We start from the raw sequence: 23,469 nt of genomic DNA on the forward strand, positions 1-23,469 counted from the left end.
TTGTGTAGCATTGCTCTATATGGTCACAGGCCCAAGTCACAGCTATTAAGATGTCCTTCTGCAGGATCAGCTTAAGAGAAATGGAACACATCATGAGCCTCCCTATAAAAGTAGGAGATCACAAGCATTTGGCTCTCTTTGACCGTGGCTGGCATCTGAAGAGGACTCTGCTTGTCGTGTTTGTGATGTGAGACTTGGTTCCAGACCCTGCAGCTCTGAATACAGGTCTGGTTTACTGTGGAGTCCAGCCCAGGACTTTGGGAGCCTGCCTTGCAACCACCAGAGCAACACCAGTTCCACCATGGGCAATGCTGTGCTACCCTGGGAAATTAGAGAGTGGTTTTGTGTATTTTCTATTATTTTCTTTATTTATTAGTAGTATTAGTAAAACACTTTAACTTTTCCAATTTGCAAGTGTATGGGGACATAGTAGAAGATTTGGTGAGGAGGTTACTTAAATGTAAATAGGCTCAAGTGACTTGCACCTGTCTGTAGAAAAAGCACATACATCACACTAATTGTTTTACTGACCTTGTGTGCTTGATGCGTAGAACCTCTGTGTTAGATAACATAGGCCTGTGAGAAACTCTAGGCACCTTATCACTATGGCTTTGTTGTGAGAAAGAGCAGGAGGCTGTGCCTGCCTGAAGCCTTGAAATACAGGTGAGCTCAGCAGGCCCAGTGATCTTCCAGCAGGGCTGAACTTACCAGCACCTGTGTCCCCACTTGTGTCACCTCTGCCTGGGAGCTTAGGTGTGGCTTTGGAGATCCCCCAGTAGAGAGGCAACTAAAATAAAACTTGCTCTTTGCAAATGCATTCGTGGCCTCTGGCTCTTCTTGCGACGTGCCTGCGTATGTGTACACAGCAAGTCTCTCTCTCTCCCTTTTCTCGGGGGGTTAACAGAGAGCATCTGCCATGGTTTAGTGTCACCCTGCGGTAAATGGTGATACAGCTTTAGAAATTTTTGTGGGCCTACTGCAGTGTTCCCAAAGCACTGCTGGAACCACAGATTGAAGTTTGAAATGTTTATCTTTTACAAAGCCAAAAAAAGAGAAAAGGTGTTAACATTAGGCATCATTGACTTCCTTAACCTTCTCCGGGCTATGCACTCTTCTGAAGTGCGGCACAGGCTGGGATCTACCTGGCTGGGGAGCACCTATGTGGAAAGGGACCTGGGGGTCTTGGGGGACAACAACGTCAGCATGAACAGTATGCTGCTGTAGCTGAGATGGCCATCAAGATGCTGGGCTGCATTAGCAAGAACATCACCAGCAGGTAGAAATAAATCATTATCTCACTCTACTCAGCACTTTTCAGGCCACACCTGGAATACTGTGTTCAGTTTTGGTCCCTGCTGTACAAAAATGATGTGGACATGTTGGAGAGGGTCCAGAGAAGGGCCACAAAGAAGATCAGAGGATTGGGAAGCCTGGCATATGAGGAAAGACTGAGAGAACTGGGTTTGTTCAGCTTTGAGAAAAGAAAGCTTAGGGAAGACCTTCTCACCATGTTCAACTATTTAAAGGATGGCTACAAAGAAGATGGAGACTCCCTTTTTACATGGACTAACATGAAAAAAGAAAAGGGGCAGTGTGTACAAGTCCTCAGGTGTACTTGACACCTGCTATTGCCATCTCCATGTTTGCAGGGTGACTTTGTGGCCCTAGCAGTCTCCTTTTGCGTGCAGAAGTTTTATGGTTTGGGGGCCAAATACTGCTAATACTTAGCATTTCTAAAGGGATGTGCATGGCAGGTCCCATCTTGCTGCACTTTGCAGTTGTGACAAGATTTTGCAGGTAACTCCTCTTTAGATGTAAAACTGCTACCTACAGGAGGAAGAAAAAACAGCCTAATTTGTTAATGAACCAGTCATGAGAGGTAGAAAAAATGGGCTGGAACTCGGGACTAGCATTCAGTCAGCTGATCGGAGCCAGCGCAGCGAGAGCCAGAGCCGGCGAGGTTCAGCCGAGTATGAGGTTTAGCCGAGATTAGAAAGCTCAGAGGAAAACGTACAGGGATAGCGTGATTCCCGGCGGTCCTGATCCCCCCAGAAGCCCCAGCAGCCATTGCGAGACAGCGGCTAACGTGGCGGGGGGCGTTCCCACGGTGACGGCGACCACACCCCCTCCCCTTGCCTTGAAAAAGCCTTTGAGACGGCAGAGACTAGTCGCTGCCCACCAAGTGCAGAGAGGAGCAACCAGCCTGTGCAGCGGGTGTGGCAGCTTGTGCAGCAGGGTGCACTTGTTGCTTGTCATTCCCTCCAACTTATTGCCAGCATCCCAGACTGCTGATGACCATGGTCGCCTCCAGAAGGAGAGCTTGTCTCAAAAAGACTGTGACAACGCAGACTGAGGTTCTGTCCCGAACGGTGGCTGTTCAGGTCTCTGGCTGCAGGGAGTGCCAGAGCCTGCTGCTGCCGGGGTAGGGAGGCCAGCACTCTACTTGTGTGAGGTGCGAGTAGGTGCAAGATCTGCTCGACATGGTTGGGAAACTTAAGGAGGAGGTTGAGACGCTGAGGTCCATCAGGGAGTGCGAAAGGGAGATCGACTGGTGGAGTAACACCCTGACGTGCCAGTCGGAAAGGCCCCAGGGAGGTACCCCCCAAAAGGAGATGGACCTCCTGCCCTCTCGGACAGAGGCGGAGGTCCTGAGACAGCCCCACCTGCAGGGGAGAAACAGGGTAGTTTCTTGAGGCCCGGCGGATCAGCGGAAGAATACAGCCGACTCCATGGGAGTGATAAGTAGACTTCAACTTTATTGCGCAGCTACCGTGATATTTAAACAATCCCGTAATTAACTACTTGAATATTCTATATACTTATACTCTATTTGTTCTTTCTCTAAATGTTGATCCCTCCCCTAGTTCCTGGCTTTGTTGAAACTGTTCCTCATACCGCACATTCTTTTGACCGCAATGTTTACTCTGTAGCTTCCTTATCTCAGTCAAGGGCACTATGCCCTTGCCACGTCTGTCACGTACACACTTTAGCTAAGTAGCTATGCTAAGGCCTTAGAGGCCTAGTCATGCTACGCTAAAACGGACTCTCCATTAACAACTCTGTCGAGTCCTGCCACTTCCCAACATCTCCCCCTTTTTCTTTTAATATCATCAATGCTTTACTAGAGAGGCTTTTTTCAATAAATTGCATACAAATATGCTGCAAACAAGAAAATAAGCAGAATATAAGAACTACAATCGCTATTAGAAAAACAAGTCCTACTATTATCAGCGGTGACATTTACAATTTCTGTGGCTGGACTCATAGATACTAATAGGTCTAATTCTTGCGGCGAGCTTACACTACTATTTAAAGCGAGTAACATACATTCTAGTTTGCAAGAAGCATTAACAAAAGGCAGACTACAACTACTATTCCTAAGTTGACCAGTACAATTCTGTATACAGTTGCTATAGGCAGTCTCATTAAACCATCCTGCTAATTTGCTGGGTAACTCATCGCTATCTATGGGTACACCAATCAAGCATGTTCGAAACGGGTCCCTTGCTGAGGCAAGACTAAGGCAAAAGTCCATGTTACCCGTTCTATTTGCTCACGTTACCCATACATTATCGTTCTTCAAGATTGGAGGGCTAGCTATGAGGAGTCCGCAGGTGCAGAGGATGACGCAGAGGCGATATATGGCCGAGTCCATTTCGCAGGAATCCATTTTGATCCTTGGTCTGTAATGACACAAGCATAACCCTTTCCCCAAGTTATTAATTGGAAAGGACCCTCCCATTCACCAGTAACTCCATTGCGTATTTTGACCTGACATTGATTTTCTCTAAGGTCTGTCAAGTGTCCTTTTAAGCTTGTTCCATGACGAATCATAGGTGGAATGTCGAACCCTTGCGGAAGGCGTAAAAAGTTCAAGACATATAATGCTTTGCTTAGTCTGTCATGTGGAGTAGTACAGTCAGTTCCCCCTTTTTGTTTGTCAAGCTGATGCTTGAGAGTTCGATTCATCCTTTCTACCAAGGCCTGACCAGTAGGAGAATTTGATATCCCTGTCATTAGTGATCCCACAAATGGTCCGGACCCAATTCAGATCACCCACTAGTTTCACAAAATGCACATTTTGAGTCAACGGAATCTCATGATTTAACAGACTGTGAACTTATCGTATCATATAACAAAGACCTATCAAAATTGCAACATGATTAAACAGATACCCACAAAGAAAACAGGTTAATAAGGAAAGCATCTTGCAGACTTTAACAAGTTTTCTGACCTGTGTGTTATCAGTTAAGTCTCTCTCAGGTTGTTGAAGTTCAAATCGCCCCGCCTGTAAAAAAAAACTGTCTGAAAAGATTTAATGATTTCTTGTCCGAGTGCTTTCCTATGTTTCAAAACACCTCCCAATACCGATTTTTTAGGAACACAACTGAAAACAATCATTCCTGACCCCATCTTGCAAGTAAAAACCTTGGGGGGGGGGGGGGGGGAGGCGGGGGGGAAGCAAAGGGCTGCTTGCAGCCTGAGTGGGAAGAGCAGGCAGAAGGTTTTATGGCGCACTTAAAAACAACTAGTGAAACAATTAACTCACATTCCTGACAAGCTGCTTGATTTTCAGAGAGACGGTACACAGGAACACCTAATATGTACTGTAAAACTCGCAAATAACATGCTGATAGCAAACATTAGCATTCTCTACTGCTAATTTCAACACCAGTGCTTCCTTAACTTCTAAGTTTTCAACCTGCTTATTGATGGTCTCTTGAAGGTGGTCAATAAATTGCATGTAATTCTCATTGGGACCCTGATTAATAGTTGCAAATGATTTGGCTGCTTTGTTGGTTTCAGGCACCTCTCTCATAGCTTGATATTGCTGACTGTTGGATTCACTCGCTAATAGCTGATCTGATCTTTCACACAGTTCTTTTGCCCAGTTCTTATCCGGCGACTCCTTCTGTTCTCTTGTAGGAGTTAGAAGGAGAGAAAGCGGTGAAGGCGGACACAAATCAGTAAAAGAATTGATATTACACTTATTTACGACTTTAGCATTCTCAACTTTCACCAGTCCTTTTGACAAATTATCTGACTCCAGTTCTTTGGACTTCTTGGTCTCTCCAGGGTCGTGTGATGGTACAGGAGGCCATCCACTCGGTAATTTTCCTCCCTCTGCCCCAGACTGTTGTATCATCGGGGGCGCCGAAGGCACAACAGGGGATGGAGTAAGGAGGGTATTGAAAACACGAACTGGGTAAGCTTCACAGTTATTTTTAGAGTTCTTATCAGGCTGTAACGCTGCAAAAATTCCAGTAACCGCAGCCCGCTCAGCCTTAAATTCTTTTAAGGTGGAAATTATAAGCTTCCATGTAGTCGCTAATGATTTAGCTTTTTTATCTCCATCGCTAACCTTATCCCATAATTTCTGCCCTGTATCATCCCAAAGTTCAATTTTAAAAGCTTTCTCAGCTTCTGTCGGGTAGCCGTTAGTTCTACACCAAACCAACAGTCTACGTATGCTACTTTCTTTATATTTAAGTCCTCTCATAGAGAGAATATGCAGGAGGATTTTAACTATAGCTTCTTCCTCAGAGGATATATTCTGCCCCATAACTTCAGTCTTCCCTCCTCCTGCTCCCAGCCGCTCACCTTTCCCGGGGCCTTCTTCAACAAAATTTATCCGCGGAACGTCCGTACGTCTCCATTCTTCTACATCAAACAGCAAATCGGGGTCCTTAAAAAACCCTTTGAGCCTGCCTGTTGCTACTAGGCCAGCTAGATGCTTTAGGCAACTAGGCTCTACTCCCCGCTTTTCCAAAAAGCGCTGTAATAAGTCCAGGGCTACTTCCGAATCCATAATAAAAGAAATTTATTACCTGCCTACGTGGCGATATCCTGCAGCTCTTAAGCGTGCCTGTAGCCCTGCAGAGACGACAAGCGGAGGACGCCTTGCTTAAGTTCCTCGCTGTCAGGCTCCTGAGTCAACTTAGGACACTCAACACATCCATCGCTCTTGCCCGCTGGTAGCTGCTCCCAGCATCTCTGTCCTGGCTGTCCGTCGGGTCCCTGTTCGGGCGCCAAATGCAGGGGAGAAACAGGGTAGTTTCTTGAGGCCCGGCGGATCAGCGGAAGAATACAGCCGACTCCATGGGAGTGATAAGTAGACTTCAACTTTATTGCGCAGCTACCGTGATATTTAAACAATCCCGTAATTAACTACTTGAATATTCTATATACTTATACTCTATTTGTTCTTTCTCTAAATGTTGATCCCTCCCCTAGTTCCTGGCTTTGTTGAAACTGTTCCTCATACCGCACATTCTTTTGACCGCAATGTTTACTCTGTAGCTTCCTTATCTCAGTCAAGGGCACTATGCCCTTGCCACGTCTGTCACGTACACACTTTAGCTAAGTAGCTATGCTAAGGCCTTAGAGGCCTAGTCATGCTACGCTAAAACGGACTCTCCATTAACAACTCTGTCGAGTCCTGCCACCTCCCAACACCCACCCTTGTCACTCTCGGGCAGAGGTAAGTGACCTAAAAGAAGACGAGGGTTGGAAGCGTATTCCAGTTCGGTATCACGGGCAGCCCCCCTCCCTGCCTGCTTCGCCTCCCCAGGTGCCCCTCCGTAATAGGTTTGAGGCCCTGGATCTTGAAGAAGAGGTAGGTGAGGAGGTGGTGCCAAGCCTGCCTACAAGATCACGTAGGAAGAGGCAGTTGACTACACAACTTAAGACTGCCTCTGATGAGAAAGAAAGAAGGGTGATTGTAATAGGAAATTCCCTTCTGAAAGGAACAGAGGGCCCAATATGCAGGGTTGACCCTCATCTTAGGGAAGTCTGTAGTCTACCTGGAGCCCGGATCAAGGATATTGCTAGAGAGCTCCCCAGACTGGTGCACCCGACAGACTACTGCCCGCTGCTGGTCTTCCAGACAGATGGGGAGGAAGCTGCTTCCCGTAGTCTGAGGGGAATGAAGAACAATTTCAAGGTCTTGGGAAGGATGGTGAAAGACTCAGGGGCTCAAGAGATCTTCTCTTCACTCCTTCCATCTTCAAGTGACGATGTGGGGTGGAATGGGAAAATTCAATCTCTAAATGGTTGGCTCCAAGACTGGTGCTACAGGCAGGGCTTTGGTTTTTTTGATAATGGCTGGTTTTATAAGACTCCAGTCTGGACAGTGTTACGCGGGAAAGGCTTATCTCGCAGGGGCAAAAGGATGCTGGGGCAGGAATTAGCTGGGCTCATTTGGAGAGCTTTAAACTAGGCTCGAAGGGGGATGGGGTTGTAGCTGGGCTTGCCCCAGTGGGGCAGCATTCTAAAACGGATGAGGACCGGATGGCCTCCTGTGCCCCTAGGGAGAAATTGGCGTGCTCTGCTCGCTCCCTGAAATGCCTGTACACCAATGCGCGCAGCATGGGGAATAAGCAGGAGGAGTAAGAATCCTATGTTCGGTCGGGAGATTATGACCTGGTGGCAATTACAGAAACGTGGTGGGACAGTTCACATGACTGGAATGTGGTCATGGATGGCTACGCCCTTTTCAGGAAAGACAGGCCAGCCAGGCATGGTGGTGGAGTTGCTCTCTCTGTGAGAGAGCAACTGCAACGTACTAAATTCTGCCCAGGAGTGGATGAGGAACGAGTTGAGAGTGTATGAGTCAGGATCAAGGGGCAGGCTGGCAGGGGTGATACGGTTGTAGGTGTCTATTATAGGCCACCAGATCAGGCTGAGGAAGTTGATGAGGCCTTCTATGCACAGCTGAGAGTGGCCTCACAGTCACAGGCCCTGGTTGTTGTGGGTGATTTTAACTTCCCTGATGTTTGCTGGAAGGATCATTCAGCCAGCCAGCCACAGTCCAGAAGGTTCCTCCAGTGCATTGATGATAACTTCCTCATGCAGATGGTGGAGGAGCCAACTAGGAGAGGTGCACTGCTGGATCTCATCCTCACTAACAAAGAGGGTCTGGTCGAAGCAGTAAAGGTTGAGGGCTGCCTGGGTTGCAGTGGCCACGAGATGGTGGAGTTCAGCATCTCGTGTGGCAGGAACAGAATAGCAAGTAGAATTGCAACCCTGGACTTTGGCAGGGCTAACTTTGGCCTTTTCAAGCAATTGCTGGGGCATGGGCAAGACTGCTTGAAGGAAAAGGGGCCCAAGAGAGCTGGATCGCATTCAGAGATTGCTTCTTCCATGCTCAGGATCAGAGCATCCCCGCACGTAGGAAGTCAAGGAAGGGAGCCAGGAGGCCTGTGTGGTTGAATAGGGATCTGTTGAGTATGCTCAAGCAGAAGAGGAGAGTTTACAGGTCATGGAAGCAGGGGCTGGCCACTTGGGAGGAATATAAGGCTGCTCTTAGAGGATGTAGGAAGGCAGCTAGGATAGCCAAGGCCTCCTTAGAATTACAGCTGGCGAGAGGGGTCAAGGACAGCAAAAAGAACTTTTTCAAATACATAGCAGATAAAACTAATACCAGAGGCAATGTAGGCCCACTGATGAATGAGGTGGGTGCCCTGGTGGTGGAAGACACAGACAAGGCAGAATTGCTGAATGCCGCCTTTGTCTCTGTCTACTCTGCTGGAGGCTGTCCTGGGGAGCCCCGTACCCCTGAGACCCCGGATGAAGCCAGGTCAACAGAGGAGTTTGCTTTAGTCGATGAGGACTGGGTTAGGGAGCAATTAAATAGTCTGGACATCCATAAATCCATGGGTCCAGATGGGGTGCATCCGCGGGTGCTGAGGGAGCTGGCTGAAGTCATTGCTGGACCACTCACCATCATTTTTGCCAAGTCTTGAGAAATGGGAGAGGTGCCTGAGGATTGGAGGAAAGCAAATGTCACTCCAGTCTTCAAAAAGGGCAGGAGGGAGGACCCGGGTAATTATAGACCGGTCAGCCTCACCTCTGTCCCTGGGAAAGTAATGGAACAGCTTATCCTTGGTGTCATCTCAAGGCATATCAGGGATAAGAGGGTCATTAGGGGCAGTCAGCATGGCTTTACCAAGGGTAAGTCATGCTTGACCAACCTCATAGCCTTTTATGAGAATGTAACAAGGTGGATGGATGATGGCAGAGCGGTGGATGTGGTCTACCTTGACTTCAGTAAAGCCTTTGACACAGTCTCTCACGGCATCCTCACAGCTGAATTGAGGAGGTGTGGTCTAGACAATAGAGTAGTGAGGTGGGTTGCAAACTGGCTTAAAGAGAGAAGCCAGAGAATGGTGGTCAATGGTGCGGAGTCCAGTTGGAGGCCAGTATCTAATGGAGTGCCTCGGGGGTCAGTACTGGGGCCAATATTATTCAATGTATTCATTAACGATTTGGACGAGGGAATTGAGTGTACTATCAGCAAGTTTGCTGATGACACTAAGCTGGGAGGAGTGGCTGACATGCCAGAAGGCTGTGCTGCCATCCAGTGGGACCTGGACAGGCTGGAGAGTTGGGTGGGGAATAACCTGATGAAATTTAACAAGGGAAAGTGTAGAGTCCTGCATCTGGGCAGGAACAACCCCAGGTTCCAGTATAGGTTGGGAAATTACATATTAGAGAGCAGTGTAGGGGAAAGGGACCTGGGGGTCCTGGTGGACAACAGGATGACCATGAGCCAGCACTGTGCCCTTGTGGCCAGGAAGGCCAATGGCATCCTCGGGTGTATTACAAGGGGAGTGGTCAGTAGATCGAGAGAGGTCCTCCTTCCCCTCTACTCCGCCCTGGTGAGACCCCATCTGGAATATTGTGTCCAGTTCTGGGCCCCTCAGTTCAAGAAGGACAGGGAACTGCTGGAGAGGGTCCAGCGTAGGGCAACAAAGATGATTAAGGGAGTGGAGCACCTCCCTTATGAAGAAAGGCTGAGGGAGCTGGGTCTCTTTAGTTTGGAGAAGAGGAGACTGAGGGGTGACCTTATTAATGTTTATAAATATATAAAGGGTGAGTGCCATGAGAATGGAGCCCGGCTCTTCTCAGTGGCAAACAATGACAGGACAAGGAGTAATGGGATCAAGCTGGAACACAAGAGGTTCCACTTAAATTTGAGAAAAAACTTCTCAGTGAGGGTGACAGAGCACTGGAACAGGCTGCCCAGGGAGGTTGTGGAGTCTCCTTCCCTGGAGACATTCAAAGCCCGCCTGGACACATTCCTGTGCGACCTCACCTAGGCGTTCCTGCTCCAGCAGGGGGATTGGACTAGATGATCTTTTGAGGTCCCTTCCAATTCCAAACATACTGTGATACTGTGATTTTCACCAAAAATGTACCTGTGGGTTTTGGGCTTTTTGACAATAATTCCTTTCACCAAGAAGAGGTGATGATGTGCTGTGATAACTTATCCAAGGAAAACATGCATGTCATGACAAGACAGTGAGTTACCCACTATCTGAAATGGCAAAAAGGGAGCCTGCAGGCAAGTGGGATTACTGGCTGCAGAGCCCTCAGAAAGGTCGGGGGCTAATGTCATATATAATGTGGTAGGAGCTGCTAGATTCACTGAGGTGAAGTGCTGTTACAGACTGGTACTTTATGGGTCCTGCTTGGCTTGGGATGTTAAGCCATGACTCACAGGCAGAGGAGAATACATTGATCTGAGAGATCCATGCTTCTGAAAGGTGCTTTGGTAAAGTACCACAGCAAAATGCACTTAAAATTCAGAGCAGGTAAATACAAATACTTTTGCTCTGTACCCCCTGTACGTCTGTACTAGTAAAACTGCAGTCACAGCATTATAAAATCACAGGAACAAATTCTTGTCCCTGTTAAGTTGTAGGGGAGTACAGAGTCCAGGTCAAACACTCTTCCAGATATACCAAATAAACAGCTTGTGTTGGGTTGACCTTGACTGGCTGCCAGGTGTCCACCAAACTGCTCTATCACTCAGGATGGGAAGGAGAATATAAGATGAAAAAAACCTCATGGGTCAAGATAAAAGCAGTTTAATAAAGCAAAAGCAAAGGCACGCATGGAAGCAAAGGAAAACAAAAAGATTTATTCTCTACTTCCCATCAGCAGGTGATGTTCAGCCTCTTCCTGGGAAAGTAGAGCCTCAGTATGCATAGAGGTTGCTCCAAAAGATCAATGCATTAATAATGGATATCCCCGTCATCCTTTCTCTTAGCTTTTGTTGCTGAGCATGACGTCATATGGTATGGAATATTTCTTTGGTCAGATTGGGTCAGCTGTTCTGGCTATGTCCCCTCTCAAGATCTTGCCCACCTCCAACCTATTGGCCTTTGGGGGTGGATGGGGGGATGTTGGAGAGACAGCCTTGATGCTGTGCCAGCACTTCTCAGCAGTAGTCAAAACACCCAAAACATCAGTGTGTTATCAACACCTTTCTAGCTACCAATACAAAGTGCAGCACTATGAGGGCTGCTATGGGGAAAATTAACTCCATATCAGACAGACCCAATACGCAGCCAAAGGTTTGAAGTTGCTTGCACTGGGGGTCCAAGCTAGCTGAAGCCTGTGTGGACACAGAAGAGCACAGAAGGAGAGACCTAGTAACTCCAGAGAAACTAGGGAAAAGGAGTATTTCAGTATATTGCTAGGAGGCAGAGGTACGGCATGGTCCTTCCAAGTACGCAGATGTCTGAGATATGCTGAAGTCAAGCACACACATTCTGGGAAACTTCTCTGAAATGAGCTTTCTGTTTCTGATCTGACTTCAAGATGAAGTGTGTAACTATTAACATGGTATGACTCTGATATCTGTACGGTTTTAATGTCTGTGAAACGTGAAAACTTGCAAATCTGGAAAGACCCTCAAGAGCTCACCAAGTTCTGCTGTGACAAGATCGCTTACTTTTGTTACCATCCCTCTGTACAAGGCTCTCTGCAGGTAAGCCATTCCAGGGCTTCACTATCCTTATTCCTGGAAAGCTTCTCATGATCTCTAGCTTGCATCCAGCTAGCTTGCTGCAGTATGCCCACTTTGCCTGGTCTGTTCCGCAGGCATGGGGTATCATGGTCCATTTGGTGATGGACTCGTGATGGTTCGTTTACCTTGATCTCGAAGAGCAAAATTAAGGCAACCAAAATGCCAAGGGGTTATAATTCAATCAGTTACTTTATTATTTTGCCCATTAAGTGGCACGCGATAGAGAGAGAGAGTAGAGAAAAGGGGAAAGGAAAAAGAAAAAGGGAAAGAAAAGAAAAAGGTGGAAATGAGGATTTGGTTACCACCAGACGAGTTCCAAAGGCATTCCTCTGGTCTCTGGTCCTGTAGAGTCCTGCCGGTCTTGCGTCATGATCCGGGATCCTCTGGTGGGAAGATCTTAACGGTGTCCATTCGGGAGTCACTTTTTATGTTTCTTCACCCCCCCTTGCTCCCATTGTTTGAGGCCAATCTCCGCCTTTGTTTCGCAATCCAGGCTTAACTGCGCAGGCCTGAAAAATCCTCGCTCTGCTTGCCAGGACCCATCTGTGACTGCGTGGCCTCACAATCAGGAGTCTCTTTCTGGTCCTTTGGGTGACCTCAGGACCCTTGGTGAGCTTCTGGGCATGCTCTTCTTCGTTGGCCTTTGTTTCAGGGAGGAGGTGAGGGACAGGTGTGACTGAGGTAGCAGGTGAGAATCCATCTTCTGGACGGCAGTTATTGTCCCCGAGTCAGAGAGACCCGTATAACAATCCCTTTTAGGAGGCGGGGACTAGTTTGGCTGAGGCAGCAGGTGAAGTCCATACAGCAGCCATTGTTATCGGTAGCCCCCCAGGTTGGAGAGACCTGTGCAACACAATTCTCCTCAGGCCTCTCTCCAAATCATTGTCCATCTGTTCTTTCTGTCAGGGCCTCAGTTCTCCTAGTCCCTGATGACTGTGTTTCAGGCAAATACTGTTCCATCTTCGGACTGACTCTTACATGGGGACGGCCAGTTTTTCTCCTCTTTGCTGTAACTTTTAATGTATTTGACATTGAATTCCCCACAGATGCATTCTTGATCAGCTCTTTGGAGATAACATTCAGCACAAGTTTGGTGCTCCAAGACTTTCAGAAATGCAGTGGAAAGCAACTAACTCTAAAGTCTAAACTCTTCCAACCACTGCTAATAAATTTCCCATTCTCTGCCCTGAACGGTCTCATGGTACATGCTGTGAAATGTCAAAGATGGAAAGCCCCTTTGGCACAGAGCCTGTCTTTTCCTTGGATGGATGAGAACAGTCAATTGTGAATCTGTCTGGGCTGCTGTAATGATGCTAAGCATGGCTCTGCTTAGTACTTCTGTCCAACCAGTAGCCCACACAAGCTTGTGATTTTCCTCTTATCCAGTATCTGGACACATGATCAAAATGGCTATTTATGGTCTATCACTCCCTGTTGGACTTTACTGTTACTATTGAGGGTCAGCTATCAGCATTTTTAATTCCCGTTTACCCAGGAATTGTAAGGTAGATTTTTTCTCTTGTGTTATCTTTTCCTGCATACAGTGTAAGATGTAACCGTGATCTACATCCATGAGAAATCAGCACCATTGCAAAGAGTGTGCTGAAAGTACAGTCAATCACCTTGTGTGTATTTATAAGCACCATGATGAAGTCTGAGCATCTTCAGCACACAAAATGACCTTATTACACTGATTCCTTATTTGAAGTCTTAATTTTTAAATGTTCCTCTGTTCCATAGTTGAAAATGCTTACATTAACAGTAAGAGCTAATTGTTTCTGCCCTATGGATGAGACCTGTAGATGAAGCCAAGAATAACTTCATGGATGGTGGGGTCACTTCACAGTATCACAGTATCACAGTATGTTTGGGATTGGAAGGGACCTCGAAAGATCATCTAGTCCAATCCCCCTGCTGGAGCAGGAACGCCTAGGTGAGGTCGCATAGGAATGTGTCCAGGCGGGCTTTGAATGTCTCCAGGGAAGGAGACTCCACAACCTCCCTGGGCAGCCTGTTCCAGTGCTCTGTCACCCTCACTGAGAAGAAGTGAAAGAATCCAATGAGAAGGAAGAAGTCTCCAGAATCAAATATTACTATTGGACTGAATAATCACATGAAGGGCAGGTAAATAGTCTGTAAGGGTAAAATTACCCAGGGACTTCTGTGCTCAGCTCAAGCTGACCCTGCTGCTGTACTAGTCCATTTAATTATTCATTTCTACGAATTTTGATGTCTGAGAATTTACTTCAAGAGACTTAGGATCCAGACTTCAGAGTGACCTGGCAGCAGACCCCTAGAGGGAAGGTGAGCAGGTTGAGATGCAGAATGCTGAAACTTTGAAAACCTAGCCAAGTGATATAAAGAATCAGGTGTGCACATATAATCCTTTGGCCATAATAATTATATAATCATTTACCTGTTTTCCCTTACACTCCATGTCTCTTAGACACGAACTGTTGACCAAGTCTGAGGCTAAGTTTGGATCCAGCCACATCTAGACTCCTCTGAGAAGGAGTTTAGAAAACATTCTGAACCTCGTGACCCTTTTGCATCTCCTGTCCCCATAGAAATCACTCTAAAACCACTGTCACCCAGTCCCCTTTGGCATATTTCCTCCATGCAGTAAGTAACAGAGTGAACCTTGCCATCGAACTCTGTTGAGTCGTACTTCTCTTTAAGCATTCTATACATTGCTCTGTGGCAAGTGGGACCCTAAATCACTCATCTGCAACAAAAACAAATCCCCAAATGCCAAAAAAACACAACAATCTTGAGTTTTGGTATACTTTTGCCACTTTTTTTCCATCGCTTGGCACTATTAGCCAAATTATGTTCTCACTTAAACCTGCATAAATCTCAAATAGCTCCACTGGACATTGAGGTATAATCAAGATTTATGCCATGCTGATTAGGAGCAGAATTTGTTCCTGTGATTTTATAATGCTGTGACTGCAGTTTTACTAGTACAGACGTACAGGGGGTACAGAGCAAAAGTATTTGTATTTACCTGCTCTGAATTTTAAGTGCATTTTGCTGTGGTACTTTACCAAAGCACCTTTCAGAAGCATGGATCTCTCAGATCAATGTATTCTCCTCTGCCTGTGAGTCATGGCTTAACATCCCAAGCCAAGCAGGACCCATAAAGTACCAGTCTGTAACAGCACTTCACCTCAGTGAATCTAGCAGCTCCTACCACATTATATATGACATTAGCCCCCGACCTTTCTGAGGGCTCTGCAGCCAGTAATCCCACTTGCCTGCGGGCTCCCTTTTTGCCATTTCAGATAGTGGGTAACTCACTGTCTTGTCATGACATGCATGTTTTCCTTGGATAAGTTATCACAGCACATCATCACCTCTTCTTGGTGAAAGGAATTATTGTCAAAAAGCCCAAAACCCACAGGTACATTTTTGGTGAAAATCACAGTATCACAGTATGTTTGGAATTGGAAGGGACCTCAAAAGATCATCTAGTCCAATCCCCCTGCTGGAGCAGGAACGCCTAGGTGAGGTCGCACAGGAATGTGTCCAGGCGGGCTTTGAATGTCTCCAGGGAAGGAGACTCCACAACCTCCCTGGGCAGCCTGTTCCAGTGCTCTGTCACCCTCACTGAGAAGTTTTTTCTCAAATTTAAGTGGAACCTCTTGTGTTCCAGCTTGATCCCATTACTCCTTGTCCTGTCATTGTTTGCCACTGAGAAGAGCCGGGCTCCATTCTCATGGCACTCACCCTTTATATATTTATAAACATTAATAAGGTCACCCCTCAGTCTCCTCTTCTCCAAACTAAAGAGACCCAGCTCCCTCAGCCTTTCTTCATAAGGGAGGTGCTCCACTCCCTTAATCATCTTTGTTGCCCTACGCTGGACCCTCTCCAGCAGTTCCCTGTCCTTCTTGAACTGAGGGGCCCAGAACTGGACACAATATTCCAGATGGGGTCTCACCAGGGCGGAGTAGAGGGGAAGGAGGACCTCTCTCGATCTACTGACCACTCCCCTTGTAATACACCCGAGGATGCCATTGGCCTTCCTGGCCACAAGGGCACAGTGCTGGCTCATGGTCATCCTGTTGTCCACCAGGACCCCCAGGTCCCTTTCCCCTACACTGCTCTCTAATATGTAATTTCCCAACCTATACTGGAACCTGGGGTTGTTCCTGCCCAGATGCAGGACTCTACACTTTCCCTTGTTAAATTTCATCAGGTTATTCCCCACCCAACTCTCCAGCCCGTCCAGGTCCCACTGGATGGCAGCACAGCCTTCTGGCATGTCAGCCACTCCTCCCAGCTTAGTGTCATCAGCAAACTTGCTGATAGTACACTCAATTCCCTCGTCCAAATCGTTAATGAATACATTGAATAATATTGGCCCCAGTACTGACCCCCGAGGCACTCCATTAGATACTGGCCTCCAACTGGACTCCGCACCATTGACCACCATTCTCTGGCTTCTCTCTTTAAGCCAGTTTGCAACCCACCTCACTACTCTATTGTCTAGACCACACCTCCTCAATTCAGCTGTGAGGATGCCGTGAGAGACTGTGTCAAAGGCTTTACTGAAGTCAAGGTAGACCACATCCACCGCTCTGCCATCATCCATCCACCTTGTTACATTCTCATAAAAGGCTATGAGGTTGGTCAAGCATGACTTACCCTTGGTAAAGCCATGCTGACTGCCCCTAATGACCCTCTTATCCCTGATATGCCTTGAGATGACACCAAGGATAAGCTGTTCCATTACTTTCCCAGGGACAGAGGTGAGGCTGACCGGTCTATAATTACCCGGGTCCTCCCTCCTGCCCTTTTTGAAGACTGGAGTGACATTTGCTTTCCTCCAATCCTCAGGCACCTCTCCCATTTCTCAAGACTTGGCAAAAATGATGGTGAGTGGTCCAGCAATGACTTCAGCCAGCTCCCTCAGCACCCGCGGATGCACCCCATCTGGACCCATGGATTTATGGATGTCCAGACTATTTAATTGCTCCCTAACCCAGTCCTCATCGACTAAAGCAAACTCCTCTGTTGACCTGGCTTCATCCGGGGTCTCAGGGGTACGGGGCTCCCCAGGACAGCCTCCAGCAGAGTAGACAGAGACAAAGGCGGCATTCAGCAATTCTGCCTTGTCTGTGTCTTCCACCACCAGGGCACCCACCTCATTCATCAGTGGGCCTACATTGCCTCTGGTATTAGTTTTATCTGCTATGTATTTGAAAAAGTTCTTTTTGCTGTCCTTGACCCCTCTCGCCAGCTGTAATTCTAAGGAGGCCTTGGCTATCCTAGCTGCCTTCCTACATCCTCTAAGAGCAGCCTTATATTCCTCCCAAGTGGCCAGCCCCTGCTTCCATGACCTGTAAACTCTCCTCTTCTGCTTGAGCATACTCAACAGATCCCTATTCAACCACACAGGCCTCCTGGCTCCCTTCCTTGACTTCCTACGTGCGGGGATGCTCTGATCCTGAGCATGGAAGAAGCAATCTCTGAATGCGATCCAGCTCTCTTGGGCCCCTTTTCCTTCAAGCAGTCTTGCCCATGCCCCAGCAATTGCTTGAAAAGGCCAAAGTTAGCCCTGCCAAAGTCCAGGGTTGCAATTCTACTTGCTATTCTGTTCCTGCCACACGAGATGCTGAACTCCACCATCTCGTGGCCACTGCAACCCAGGCAGCCCTCAACCTTTACTGCTTCGACCAGACCCTCTTTGTTAGTGAGGATGAGATCCAGCAGTGCACCTCTCCTAGTTGGCTCCTCCACCATCTGCATGAGGAAGTTATCATCAATGCACTGGAGGAACCTTCTGGACTGTGGCTGGCTGGCTGAATGATCCTTCCAGCAAACATCAGGGAAGTTAAAATCACCCACAACAACCAGGGCCTGTGACTGTGAGGCCACTCTCAGCTGTGCATAGAAGGCCTCATCAACTTCCTCAGCCTGATCTGGTGGCCTATAATAGACACCTACAACCGTATCACCCCTGCCAGCCTGCCCCTTGATCCTGACTCATACACTCTCAACTCGTTCCTCATCCACTCCTGGGCAGAATTTAGTACGTTGCAGTTGCTCTCTCACAGAGAGAGCAACTCCACCACCATGCCTGGCTGGCCTGTCTTTCCTGAAAAGGGCGTAGCCATCCATGACCACATTCCAGTCATGTGAACTGTCCCACCACGTTTCTGTAATTGCCACCAGGTCATAATCTCCCAACCGAACATAGGATTCTTACTCCTCCTGCTTATTCCCCATGCTGCGCGCATTGGTGTACAGGCATTTCAGGGAGCGAGCAGAGCACGCCAATTTCTCCCTAGGGGCACAGGAGGCCATCCGGTCCTCATCCGTTTTAGAATGCTGCCCCACTGGGGCAAGCCCAGCTACAACCCCATCCCCCTTCGAGCCTAGTTTAAAGCTCTCCAAATGAGCCCAGCTAATTCCTGCCCCAGCATCCTTTTGCCCCTGCGAGATAAGCCTTTCCCGCGTAACACTGTCCAGACTGGAGTCTTATAAAACCAGCCATTATCAAAAAAACCAAAGCCCTGCCTGTAGCACCAGTCTTGGAGCCAACCATTTAGAGATTGAATTTTCCCATTCCACCCCACATCGTCACTTGAAGATGGAAGGAGTGAAGAGAAGATCTCTTGAGCCCCTGAGTCTTTCACCATCCTTCCCAAGACCTTGAAATTGTTCTTCATTCCCCTCAGACTACGGGAAGCAGCTTCCTCCCCATCTGTCTGGAAGACCAGCAGCGGGCAGTAGTCTGTCGGGTGCACCAGTCTGGGGAGCTCTCTAGCAATATCCTTGATCCGGGCTCCAGGTAGACTACAGACTTCCCTAAGATGAGGGTCAACCCTGCATATTGGGCCCTCTGTTCCTTTCAGAAGGGAATTTCCTATTACAATCACCCTTCTTTCTTTCTCATCAGAGGCAGTCTTAAGTTGTGTAGTCAACTGCCTCTTCCTACGTGATCTTGTAGGCAGGCTTGGCACCACCTCCTCACCTACCTCTTCTTCAAGATCCAGGGCCTCAAACCTATTACGGAGGGGCACCTGGGGAGGCGAAGCAGGCAGGGAGGGGGGCTGCCCGTGATACCGAACTGGAATACGCTTCCAACCCTCGTCTTCTTTTAGGTCACTTACCTCTGCCCGAGAGTGACAAGGGTGGGTGTTGGGAGGTGGCAGGACTCGACAGAGTTGTTAATGGAGAGTCCGTTTTAGCGTAGCATGACTAGGCCTCTAAGGCCTTAGCATAGCTACTTAGCTAAAGTGTGTACGTGACAGACGTGGCAAGGGCATAGTGCCCTTGACTGAGATAAGGAAGCTACAGAGTAAACATTGCGGTCAAAAGAATGTGCGGTATGAGGAACAGTTTCAACAAAGCCAGGAACTAGGGGAGGGATCAACATTTAGAGAAAGAACAAATAGAGTATAAGTATATAGAATATTCAAGTAGTTAATTACGGGATTGTTTAAATATCACGGTAGCTGCGCAATAAAGTTGAAGTCTACTTATCACTCCCATGGAGTCGGCTGTATTCTTCCGCTGATCCGCCGGGCCTCAAGAAACTACCCTGTTTCTCCCCTGCATTTGGCGCCCGAACAGGGACCCGACGGACAGCCAGGACAGAGATGCTGGGAGCAGCTACCAGCGGGCAAGAGCGATGGATGTGTTGAGTGTCCTAAGTTGACTCAGGAGCCTGACAGCGAGGAACTTAAGCAAGGCGTCCTCCGCTTGTCGTCTCTGCAGGGCTACAGGCACGCTTAAGAGCTGCAGGATATCGCCACGTAGGCAGGTAATAAATTTCTTTTATTATGGATTCGGAAGTAGCCCTGGACTTATTACAGCGCTTTTTGGAAAAGCGGGGAGTAGAGCCTAGTTGCCTAAAGCATCTAGCTGGCCTAGTAGCAACAGGCAGGCTCAAAGGGTTTTTTAAGGACCCCGATTTGCTGTTTGATGTAGAAGAATGGAGACGTACGGACGTTCCGCGGATAAATTTTGTTGAAGAAGGCCCCGGGAAAGGTGAGCGGCTGGGAGCAGGAGGAGGGAAGACTGAAGTTATGGGGCAGAATATATCCTCTGAGGAAGAAGCTATAGTTAAAATCCTCCTGCATATTCTCTCTATGAGAGGACTTAAATATAAAGAAAGTAGCATACGTAGACTGTTGGTTTGGTGTAGAACTAACGGCTACCCGACAGAAGCTGAGAAAGCTTTTAAAATTGAACTTTGGGATGATACAGGGCAGAAATTATGGGATAAGGTTAGCGATGGAGATAAAAAAGCTAAATCATTAGCGACTACATGGAAGCTTATAATTTCCACCTTAAAAGAATTTAAGGCTGAGCGGGCTGCGGTTACTGGAATTTTTGCAGCGTTACAGCCTGATAAGAACTCTAAAAATAACTGTGAAGCTTACCCAGTTCGTGTTTTCAATACCCTCCTTACTCCATCCCCTGTTGTGCCTTCGGCGCCCCCGATGATACAACAGTCTGGGGCAGAGGGAGGAAAATTACCGAGTGGATGGCCTCCTGTACCATCACACGACCCTGGAGAGACCAAGAAGTCCAAAGAACTGGAGTCAGATAATTTGTCAAAAGGACTGGTGAAAGTTGAGAATGCTAAAGTCGTAAATAAGTGTAATATCAATTCTTTTACTGATTTGTGTCCGCCTTCACCGCTTTCTCTCCTTCTAACTCCTACAAGAGAACAGAAGGAGTCGCCGGATAAGAACTGGGCAAAAGAACTGTGTGAAAGATCAGATCAGCTATTAGCGAGTGAATCCAACAGTCAGCAATATCAAGCTATGAGAGAGGTGCCTGAAACCAACAAAGCAGCCAAATCATTTGCAACTATTAATCAGGGTCCCAATGAGAATTACATGCAATTTATTGACCACCTTCAAGAGACCATCAATAAGCAGGTTGAAAACTTAGAAGTTAAGGAAGCACTGGTGTTGAAATTAGCAGTAGAGAATGCTAATGTTTGCTATCAGCATGTTATTTGCGAGTTTTACAGTACATATTAGGTGTTCCTGTGTACCGTCTCTCTGAAAATCAAGCAGCTTGTCAGGAATGTGAGTTAATTGTTTCACTAGTTGTTTTTAAGTGCGCCATAAAACCTTCTGCCTGCTCTTCCCACTCAGGCTGCAAGCAGCCCTTTGCTTCCCCCCCGCCTCCCCCCCCCCCCCCCCCAAGGTTTTTACTTGCAAGATGGGGTCAGGAATGATTGTTTTCAGTTGTGTTCCTAAAAAATCGGTATTGGGAGGTGTTTTAAAACATAGGAAAGCACTCGGACAAGAAATCATTAAATCTTTTCAGACAGTTTTTTTTTACAGGCGGGGCGATTTGAACTTCAACAACCTGAGAGAGACTTAACTGATAACACACAGGTCAGAAAACTTGTTAAAGTCTGCAAGATGCTTTCCTTATTAACCTGTTTTCTTTGTGGGTATCTGTTTAATCATGTTGCAATTTTGATAGGTCTTTGTTATATGATACGATAAGTTCACAGTCTGTTAAATCATGAGATTCCGTTGACTCAAAATGTGCATTTTGTGAAACTAGTGGGTGATCTGAATTGGGTCCGGACCATTTGTGGGATCACTAATGACAGGGATATCAAATTCTCCTACTGGTCAGGCCTTGGTAGAAAGGATGAATCGAACTCTCAAGCATCAGCTTGACAAACAAAAAGGGGGAACTGACTGTACTACTCCACATGACAGACTAAGCAAAGCATTATATGTCTTGAACTTTTTACGCCTTCCGCAAGGGTTCGACATTCCACCTATGATTCGTCATGGAACAAGCTTAAAAGGACACTTGACAGACCTTAGAGAAAATCAATGTCAGGTCAAAATACGCAATGGAGTTACTGGTGAATGGGAGGGTCCTTTCCAATTAATAACTTGGGGAAAGGGTTATGCTTGTGTCATTACAGACCAAGGATCAAAATGGATTCCTGCGAAATGGACTCGGCCATATATCGCCTCTGCGTCATCCTCTGCACCTGCGGACTCCTCATAGCTAGCCCTCCAATCTTGAAGAACGATAATGTATGGGTAACGTGAGCAAATAGAACGGGTAACATGGACTTTTGCCTTAGTCTTGCCTCAGCAAGGGACCCGTTTCGAACATGCTTGATTGGTGTACCCATAGATAGCGATGAGTTACCCAGCAAATTAGCAGGATGGTTTAATGAGACTGCCTATAGCAACTGTATACAGAATTGTACTGGTCAACTTAGGAATAGTAGTTGTAGTCTGCCTTTTGTTAATGCTTCTTGCAAACTAGAATGTATGTTACTCGCTTTAAATAGTAGTGTAAGCTCGCCGCAAGAATTAGACCTATTAGTATCTATGAGTCCAGCCACAGAAATTGTAAATGTCACCGCTGATAATAGTAGGACTTGTTTTTCTAATAGCGATTGTAGTTCTTATATTCTGCTTATTTTCTTGTTTGCAGCATATTTGTATGCAATTTATTGAAAAAAGCCTCTCTAGTAAAGCATTGATGATATTAAAAGAAAAAGGGGGAGATGTTGGGAAGTGGCAGGACTCGACAGAGTTGTTAATGGAGAGTCCGTTTTAGCGTAGCATGACTAGGCCTCTAAGGCCTTAGCATAGCTACTTAGCTAAAGTGTGTACGTGACAGACGTGGCAAGGGCATAGTGCCCTTGACTGAGATAAGGAAGCTACAGAGTAAACATTGCGGTCAAAAGAATGTGCGGTATGAGGAACAGTTTCAACAAAGCCAGGAACTAGGGGAGGGATCAACATTTAGAGAAAGAACAAATAGAGTATAAGTATATAGAATATTCAAGTAGTTAATTACGGGATTGTTTAAATATCACGGTAGCTGCGCAATAAAGTTGAAGTCTACTTATCACTCCCATGGAGTCGGCTGTATTCTTCCGCTGATCCGCCGGGCCTCAAGAAACTACCCTGTTTCTCCCCTGCAGGTGGGGCTGTCTCAGGACCTCCGCCTCTGTCCGAGAGGGCAGGAGGTCCATCTCCTTTTGGGGGGTACCTCCCTGGGGCCTTTCCGACTGGCACGTCAGGGTGTTACTCCACCAGTCGATCTCCCTTTCGCACTCCCTGATGGACCTCAGCGTCTCAACCTCCTCCTTAAGTTTCCCAACCATGTCGAGCAGATCTTGCACCTACTCGCACCTCACACAAGTAGAGTGCTGGCCTCCCTACCCCGGCAGCAGCAGGCTCTGGCACTCCCTGCAGCCAGAGACCTGAACAGCCACCGTTCGGGACAGAACCTCAGTCTGCGTTGTCACAGTCTTTTTGAGACAAGCTCTCCTTCTGGAGGCGACCATGGTCATCAGCAGTCTGGGACGCTGGCAATAAGTTGGAGGGAATGACAAGCAACAAGTGCACCCTGCTGCACAAGCTGCCACACCCGCTGCACAGGCTGGTTGCTCCTCTCTGCACCTGGTGGGCAGCAACTTACGTGCTAACAGATTACATAACAAATTTTGTGTTATATATGGGGAAGGTTCTGGCATAAAAGGTATGTCTAACTGCATCCACTACCTAATTCTTGAAGTTCCTAAGAATGCAGAGTGGCTTCATACTTTTGCTGTAACTTTTCAGCTTGACTATCTATTGTTTTCCTAAGAAAAGCCCAAGAAAAGTAAGCCTGAGCTCTTACAGGCTCTAATAAGT

The 23,469-nt window shown here is 47.2% G+C and overlaps 2 long non-coding RNA genes across 8 annotated transcripts; one reads left to right on the top strand and one right to left on the bottom strand.

The window, feature by feature from the left end:
• Nucleotides 1-2,736: 2,736 nt before the first annotated feature.
• Nucleotides 2,737-6,456, bottom strand: LOC136114575 (uncharacterized). Of its 4 annotated transcripts, none has more exons than XR_011736271.1 (2): nucleotides 5,829-6,456; nucleotides 2,737-4,288 (listed from the first exon to the last, which is right to left on the bottom strand). It is a non-coding gene; the product is annotated as an uncharacterized lncRNA (long non-coding RNA). The 4 variants fall into 4 exon arrangements; XR_011736272.1 differs by having other exon boundaries at nucleotides 2,737-4,301; XR_011736270.1 differs by having other exon boundaries at nucleotides 5,602-6,456.
• A 12,505-nt stretch (nucleotides 6,457-18,961) lies between these two features.
• LOC136114525 (uncharacterized) lies at nucleotides 18,962-22,572 on the top strand. Of its 4 annotated transcripts, none has more exons than XR_011736257.1 (2): nucleotides 18,962-19,816; nucleotides 21,117-22,572. It is a non-coding gene; the product is annotated as an uncharacterized lncRNA (long non-coding RNA). The 4 variants fall into 4 exon arrangements; XR_011736258.1 differs by having other exon boundaries at nucleotides 21,130-22,572; XR_011736260.1 differs by having other exon boundaries at nucleotides 18,962-19,589.
• The last annotated feature ends 897 nt before the right edge of the window (nucleotides 22,573-23,469 follow it).

Source organism: Patagioenas fasciata, chromosome W (assembly GCF_037038585.1).
Source record: "Patagioenas fasciata isolate bPatFas1 chromosome W, bPatFas1.hap1, whole genome shotgun sequence".
In the NCBI taxonomy this organism is placed as follows: Eukaryota; Metazoa; Chordata; class Aves; order Columbiformes; family Columbidae; genus Patagioenas; species Patagioenas fasciata.